Here is an 8,870-nt window from a genome sequence, read left to right as displayed (position 1 = left end):
TGCTTGGGCACTCTGCACAGCACCCCTTCCTTCTGGGCAGGAGACTGCTCTGGGATCAGTATCTTCTCACCCATTTTCAGGGACAGTGTATTAAAAAGAGATCTTTTCTTTGAAAAAAATAGCTTCCTTGGACATATTTAAATTGTATATATTTATATAGTACCGTGCATGCACTCTTTCTTCTCTTCAGATCATATAGATTTTTCACCTTTTATATGGTGCAGTGTGACTTTTTAAATTTGTATTTGTTTTTATTTTTATATGTATGAGTGTTTGGCCTGTGTGTGTATACATGAATCTATGCATGCAGTGCCAGAAAAGGCCAGAGGTGGATGTTAGATCCCCTGGAACTGGAGTTACAGACAGTTATTAGCCATTAAGTGGGTGCTGAGAATTGAACGCCTGTCCTCTGCAAGAGTAGCCAGGGCTCTTAAATACTGATCCATCTCTCTCCAGCCCCCAGTGTGATATTTTGATACAGGTATATATTTCATAACCAGACCTAAGTACCTGCAATACCAAGAACCTCGGATACTTATCATTTCTTTCAATTGATAATATTTAAAATTCCAACAGCGATCTTGGAATATTAGACTAATTGATGCCAACCATGGTCATCCTACTGTGTCACATTCGAAGTTAGCCCTGGGATCCAACAGTACACCATGCCTGGTAACTGTTCTCCCATCATCTTCCCTCTCTAACACCCTTCTCAGACTCTGGGTGTGACTAGTCTACTAAGAGATAGGTTATGTTTCAGCTTCCACAGATAAATGACATCACAAGGACCTCATTCTTATGTGATTGACTGTTTCATTTAATATGTCCTTCAGGTCTATCCTTTGCTTTGCTGAAAATGACAGGAACTTCTGTAAATTCATTATTTTCTAGTTTGTCATAGATAGATGATAGATGATAGGTAGGTAGGTAGGTAGGTAGGTAGATTAATAGACCGCATTTATTCATTCATCATCTATGCCGCCACATTTGATTTTATATGTTGACTATTATGAGTAATGCTGCAATAAATATAGGAGAGCAGGTATCTCTTCACCACGGTGATGTCATTTTATGCACTCCTGGTTGTCAATGTTATATCATAGGGTTTTCTTTTTTCCAAGTTTCTGAGGAACTTCTGTGTGTTTCCATAGTGGCTACATTAATTTACACTCTAGATTTGGAGAAACATCCTCCCAGTGTTTATTTGGTATGGGGCGGGGGAGTTGTGGGTACTAGTCTGTCTCACTGAATTGAGATGGTAAACAACTGTTTTGATTTCCATTTCCTTGATCAGGGTGATGTCGAACATTTCTTCATGATTTCTAGCTATTTATATATGTGTTTTCAAGTAATATCTACTCAGGCCATTTGCTCTATTTATTGGATTATGTGTATTGGATATGTATGATACTAAGTTGTTTGAGTTCCTCATCTATTCTGACAGAATTCCCTATTGCATGATATATTAGTTACCTCTTTATTGTGATTAATACCCTGAGCATGGAAACTTTTAGAACAAAGAGTTGATTTGGCCTACAGTTCCAGAGGGATAAGAGTCTGTCATGGCTGGGGAGGCCTGGCAAATGGCGGCTAGAGCCAAAAGCAGAACACTCACACCTTCCAGCAGGTGCAGGAAGCAGAAAGATCAACTGGAAGCTGGAACAAGGCTATGGACTCTTGAAGCCTGGCTCCAGTGATGTTCTTCCTCCAGTGAGACTGCACCTCCTAAATCTCTGTAAACAACGCCACCAACTGGGGTCAAATGTTCAAACACTTTGAGCTTATGGAGCACATTTTTCATTCAGACCACCACAGATGAGTAGTTTGCAAATTTTTCCCCATTTTATAGGTAGTAGCTTCTTAGCACTGTCTATGGTATTAATTTAAATTAATTATTTACATATATAGTTTTTCTGTACAGAAGCATTTAAGCTTGATGAAATTCCATTTGTCAATTTTTGCTTTTGTTGTCTATTTTCATAATCTTTACCCAGACCAATATCTTAAAATGCTTTCTTAAGTTTTATTCTAAAAGCTTCATGGGTTCAGGTACCATATTTAAGCCTTTGATGTATTTTTTTGTTGATTTGTTGTTTAATATGAAAGATAGCTATATGGTAGACACACTTGGTTGTCAATTTCAGTTGACTGAGAAAAGCTTAGAAGATGTTGATAAAATATACGGCTGGGTGTCCCCACGAGGTCATTTCCAGGGATGATCAGAGTGTGAAGGCTCTGACTCAATGAGTGGTTTAACCCTTTGTTGAGTTCAAAATCTGAATAGACATTGGGAAGGGGTGGACCTGTGGAAGGAAGAGGCAGGTGTGAGGAAGTAGGCCACTGAGCCCATGCCTGGGGTGCCCTCTTGCCCTGGTGTCTTCCTGTTGCTGCTCTTCCTCCTATCTGGGGTGACATGAATCCCTTTAATCCCTCTGGCATAAAGGAGGGACTCTGCTCTGGAACTTCCTCCCTTTAAAGATGATTGTGTCAGGTACTTAGTCAGAGTGACAGAAAAGTAACACATGGGTCTAGTCCTTTTCTTCCGTGTATGATTATTCAATCCCCCAGCACCATTTATTGAAGAGACTATCCTTTTCCCAAGATATATCTTGTTCAGCTTTTGAAAATAATTTGACTACAAATATGTCTATTTCTGGGATCTGTCTTTTTTTCTTTTTTTTTTTCCAGTGCTGGGTATTAAACTCCGGCCTCACATAAGCCTGGGCAAGTATTCTGCCACTCTACATCCAAGCCTTCTTTTCATTTTCAAATAGAGTCTAAATCAGCCAGGCTGGCTTTAACCTCTCTGTGTATGTAGCCCAGGCAGACCTGAGTGCATGAATCCTCCTGCTGTGGCTTCCCAGGCTTGCCACCTGTGTTTTCATTCTGTTCCTTTAGCCTCTGTGTTTATTTTCATGCTAGTACCCAGTTGTTTAACTTACCAGCTTTGTGCTTTTGTCAAGATTGCTCTGGCTATTTGGGGAGTTGTATGGTTCCATACAATTCTAAGAAAGCTTTTCCTATTTTTATGAAGTAATAGTTGCTACTTTGATAAGAATTTCACTGGCTCTATAGATGACATTGTGTAAGAGGAACCTAAGTAATAATAATTCTTTCAATCTATGTGCATGGATTAATTTCCATATTTTTGTGTGTTCTCTTTAATTTCTTTCATCAGTGTTTTATAAATATCATTGAAGATATCACCCACTTTCTTCTTTGAATTCATTCAGTTTCTGCTGCTGTTGAGTTTCTTTTTGTTTGCTTTATTTTTCTAGCTATGGTGAATGGACATTTTTAGCACCAGTTTCATTTTGCGTATTAAAAACTTGATGCTTTTTTCATATATTTCACTTATTATTTTATTCTATGTGTATGAGTGTTACACCTGCACTCATGTCGTGCAATGCCCACGGAGGACAGAAGAGGCCATCAGATCCTTTGGAAGTGGAGTTACAGACAGTTGTTAGCTGCCATGTGGGTACTGGGATTTGAACTCTGGTCTTCTGCAAGAACACTCAGTGTTCTTAACCACTGAGTCATCTCTCTAGCCCAAGGTGATGTTTTTATATGCTGAATTTTATCAGTTTTTCTACATCTATTAACATAATGAGAATGCTTTTGTTCTGCATTCTGTTAGTGTTATGTATTATATTTATTGAGTGAGCCTGCTGTATCATCTTTGCATCCGTGGGATAAATCCCGTATGTTCAGAGTGCAAAATTTCATTCATGTGTTATATATGTTATATTTTATATGCTAAAATAAAAAATGAATTTTCTGTGTTTTATGGCTTGCTTTGAGGGAGAAAGTTCTAATTTCTGTGGCTTGCCTTGGGAAAGAGGAATTCTCATTTCTTTGTGTTTGTGTGCATGCACATGCATGCACATGTGTGTTGTTGTGTAAGATATAAATTGAATGCAGGGCTTTGCACATATTAAGCGTATGTCTAATACTGACATAAGTCTCCAGTCCAGGAATTCTGTGTATCTAGGGTAAAAGAAGAAAAAGCTAAAAAGTTATAAGGAGTTCAAAGTGAGCCTGCTTTTGAGACCCTCCTATCTCCTTCATTTCAAAATATTTAGCATAGGTTTTGCCTCTCATCTTTTGAACCCTGTAACTAGGCCTGTCACTAGGTTTGTCGTATCTTCATGGTTACATCATAGCTCAAGTTGACTTCTCATACTTGAGTCATCCTGTCCACATTCCATGCAAGCCAAAGGAAGAAAAGAGGAAGAATATTAGCTTTATATACATTATTAAGGAGTCTTCATAAAATATATTGCCTAAGAACCTTACATTTATATACTGTTTATTCTCAGAAATGTATTAACAAAATATCATTTAGTTGCAAGAAAAGTTGTAAATTATAGCTCATGAATGAGTATATGCTACCTCATCAAATGAAATAGAGGTGTTTAGTAGTAAGAAAAATGAACAAAATACTTATTAGTTAAGCAATTAGCAATCTCTGTAAAAGAAATAGCAATCATTTTTATATTCTAAATGAAATGGAAACCGTGAAGAGGTTCATGTAGGGTAGTAAATAATATAAACATATGTATTTGAAAAGCTCTTAAGGATCCATGCATGTGGCACACATCTGCAATCCAAGCTCTTGGGAGGCTGAGTTTTGTGTAAATTGTGAGTTGGAGGCCAGCTGGGCTGCATAGTGAGAACCTAATTCTAAAGCAGAAATCAAAAGAAAAAGCTTTAAGTACTTTGAGGTCTTAGGGATATAGCTCAGTAGTAGAGCAGTTGCCTACCATGATAAAACACTGGGTTCAATGCCTAAACTGTAAAAATAAAACTAAATAAATAAAGTTAAAATATAAAGACAAATTGATATTTAATAAATATTTCCAATGGAAATAAGGATTCCTTGGATTTAAAGTTTTCGAGGATGTAAGTATTTGTGGCTTAAGGGAGCTGAAGAGACACACCATCAGTTGAAGAGCTATGCGGCACTGGAGGAGAGATGGTGAATCGTATCAAATTAGTCCTCTACATGTTGACTTAGTTGTGTATTTAATATATTTAAATGTCAGGTAAGTTGCTATGTGCACAATCTTAAAGTAACTCAAAAAATAATTGGCATATAAACAGAAGGTGAAATCGCAGACAACTGAGGATACCAAGGACAGAGGACTAAAGAAGGAGAGAGTGGCCTAGGATCTGGTAAGTAAACCCAGTCAGGCTGGCTGTACACATTTTCACTTCCAGCGTTCAAGAAGCTAAGGCGAGAGGATCACAGTTCGAGGTCAGCCTGGGTTATATAGTGACACTCTATTTCAAAAAGAAAAGAAAAAGAAGAAACCCAACCGACTAGAGATGGCCAAGGTGACAGTGTTGCAAGAAAATTTAAAATACCTGTATAACACGGTAGGAGAGCAAGCAGGAGCGCGCAGTGATGGAAGGCAATGGAGGCAGGCTCCAGAAGAGAAAAACCTTCAAGAGTCTCTCACTAGTGAGCCCATTTCACACTATTCTTAGGAGATCGTCACCCCCAATTTTCATACTCCTTGAAAGGTCGCAGAGGGAGGAGACAATTATGTCCCCTATTTTCACAAAGTTTCATGAACAACCTTCTTAATAACTTTCTAGTCTTCTGTTATTCAGCAGGATGATGGTCTGTATCTTTTTTATCATTTTGTAACAAATCTTCCATATCAAATCTTTTTGCCAGAAAACTGACACAGGTGGAAAGGTTCAGTATATCATGTTTCAAAACTATCTTTTTAAAGAGCTGCTGGCTAGAGCATAGAAGGAATGTACCACAGACACATCTGGTTTGGCAAGGACAAGCAGAGTGCAATGATTGGCCTGAGCAGCCAGTGAAGCGTTCGAAACAGGAGCTGGGCTTTTTATGTAGATTGTATGCTGATAGTTCAGTGATGCTTTCAGACACATGATCTACAAAGTGTTAGATTCAAGTCTATTCTTGAACATTAAAACGAGGGGGAACATGACTACATAACACACACATGGAGAGGGGAGAGAGAGAGAAACAGAGACAGAATGAGTATCAGAGGTTTATGGAAATTAAATAACAAAGCAGCGAATTTTAATCCTTAATACAGATAAGGAATCTGGAAAAGATGGGTTCAGGAGAGACTATAGGGGTATGAGGTGAAGGATAAAGGGACTCATTAGATATGAGGAAAAAATAGGATGAGTTGTGTTTATTATGAAGAGTTATTTTAACTCCCAATACATAGTAAATGTTTATTGCTTCCATTACTTGCTGAGCACAATGCACTTTTAATAAGTGTTAAATCACTGATTTAATTATTAAGATTACATATGAATCTGACCACTAAAAAGTATGAAACATGCCTAGGTAGTTAAAGTCGCAGGAGAGGTATTTTAAAATACAAATGCAATCAATTATTTTTTATATTCATGTATATTGTGCAATTACCCATTTCAGGTTTGTGCTTATAAAAACCAGATTTTACTTATTAACTAATATCTCCCATTTCAGCTTTGAACTTGTAAAAGATAGGTTTAACTTATTAATTAATATTTTATTCCTGTGCACATAAACTGATATTCATAATTCTCAAATGACATCAGATGAAGGACATACAGGTTCAGCTTTATTTGAAAATTTACACGTAATATTACAGTATTTACATCTGTACAATGAATAATAAATCAAATCCTCTTATTAAGGTTAATTATATTTATAAGATAGGAAATTAAAACGAGAAGAATTAGGTGTAAATATCTAATCAAATCAATTGGGACTGAGAACTAATTATTTTATGAGCCTTTTATTGTTCTCAACAGAAACAGACAATTTGCTAAGAAATGAGTAGGAGATACTTTCAACCAACTGTACTTTATTCTCTGTGCTCTCATAAGGAAACATTTAATGAGGGACGGATGTTAGGACTATGAGGCTAATGGGTCTGCACACCTGAATCTCTTCTCAGACTATATAAAGGGACAGTAGAGAAAATGTGACTCCTTTAGTCTCAAAATCACTCTGTCCTAGTATAACAGATTTGATTGGAAAAATGATATGTGTGCCCCACTGTGTAGGCATCATTGAAAAGCAAATATTATGTATGCATACTTCTTTCATGAAAGGGTTTCTTAGCCATATAGCCACTGTATTTCACTAGGTAGGAAAGAGAGGCATTATTTTAAGGAAATATGCATGCCTTTTAGATGCCATATCAACTTCTAATATGTAGATTCTACTTAGCCTCTGTTTTCTTTTTTCATATAAATTTGTATGCCTACTTTAAATTTAGGAATAAAACTGCATTTATTATGTACAGTATGATGTTTTGAAGCACATATGTATTACAAACTGGTTAAATCTAGCTATGCCACTAGCATCATTTTACACAGAAAAATTTTATGGTGAGAACGTTTAATGCCCAGTCTCTCAGCATTCCTCAAGAATACAATGCATCGTTATCTGTGGTCACCAAGATGAAGAACAACAGATCCCTTGAACTTCTTCCTCTCAAATGCTGGGATGTTGTTCTGTGTCTTTTGAGTAATATCTCCACAACTACCCCACCCTGTCATGATCACTGCTCTACTTCCAATAAGGCCAACTTTTTCAGCTTCTAGATATGAGTGAGGTCATGATGTACTCATGCCTGGTTTATTTACCTAGCATAGTGTCATTGGGTCTCATCCATGGTGTTGAAAATACCAAGATCTTACAGTTGAATGGTATCCCACTAAAGGATGCAAAAATGTGCTGTTAGTCTTGGCTTTCTAGTCATTCACTTTTATCAGACAAGTTTCCAGGAGGGAATATAATACTGTGCCCTCACAAAGGATAAAATGCTGTGGGAGGAATAAGATTATAGGTAAGGGAATCATTTGGAAGAACATTTTAATCATCTCATTGAAGCCTGATGAGAACTCAGATTAGTATTAATTTCCAATGTCCAAAAATAAACTTTTTTATCCTTAATACGTTTTTACTCTATGTTCCAGTAGTAAAAGTGTTTCTGTTAAATGCACTTAGAATTTAATGATGCAGTAAGCCATTGAAATCTAAAGGTTACAGGGAGAAAGTAGGTGATACACTCAGCTGTACTAGAGTTGAAACATAAATTCATTTGCGCTCATGAGTCCTGGAGCCTCCTGTGATCACTCAGTACATGAGGGGAAGGTCTGAGGACCTTGAAGTAGTGAACTCTGACAAAGAAGAGCTAGCTTGACTGATTGGAAAGGGGGAAGGTAAAGCCCAGAGCTAGGTAAAGGTGCAAGCTGAATGAACACATCATATCAAGCCACAGTGGAAACTCCAGGTAAGAGGCTCTAGAACTGTGCAAAGAGAGTTTCCTGAGGGCCATGGGAAAGCCACGGAATTGGAAGCATCACTGTGAAAGAAAATGCAGTGTCAAAAGAAAGAAACAAAGTTACAAGAGTTGTTTTCAAGTTTAAAAACAAGCACACCAACAAATACAATGAAAACTTTAGTAGTTGTGGAGCGCTGGAGGTGGAGCTAACAGACTGATTAACATCAGAGGGGTGGGTATAGGGATGTGCACACTTGTCAAAATTCACTGCTGTATGTCTCCAATGGGTGAGTTAGCCCAGAAAAAAAACCATACGTCAAAAAGCTTGAACAAAATGTTATTAAAAAGGAACGTGTTTCAATTAGAAAGGTGAACATGCTACTGGAAGCAGAAAAGCACATATACATGAGCAGCTTCGTGTGCATACCAAAAGTTAAATTGTTGCATGTGAAATTAAATGACTAAGAGTTTATAAAGAGAAAGGAGCCTAAAAATTGTGCACTTAACTTGATAAATGAGTGTGTGGTGTGTGTGTGTGTGTGTGTGTGTGTGTGTGTGTGTGTGTATGGATAGATGACAGATTGGTGATAGATGATA

Source organism: Nannospalax galili, unplaced genomic scaffold (assembly GCF_000622305.1).
Source record: "Nannospalax galili isolate Female #2095 unplaced genomic scaffold, S.galili_v1.0 scaffold202, whole genome shotgun sequence".
NCBI lineage: Eukaryota > Metazoa > Chordata > Mammalia > Rodentia > Spalacidae > Nannospalax > Nannospalax galili.
The sequence above is the reverse complement of the archived record's forward strand: the minus strand, read 5'-3'. Positions refer to the sequence as shown.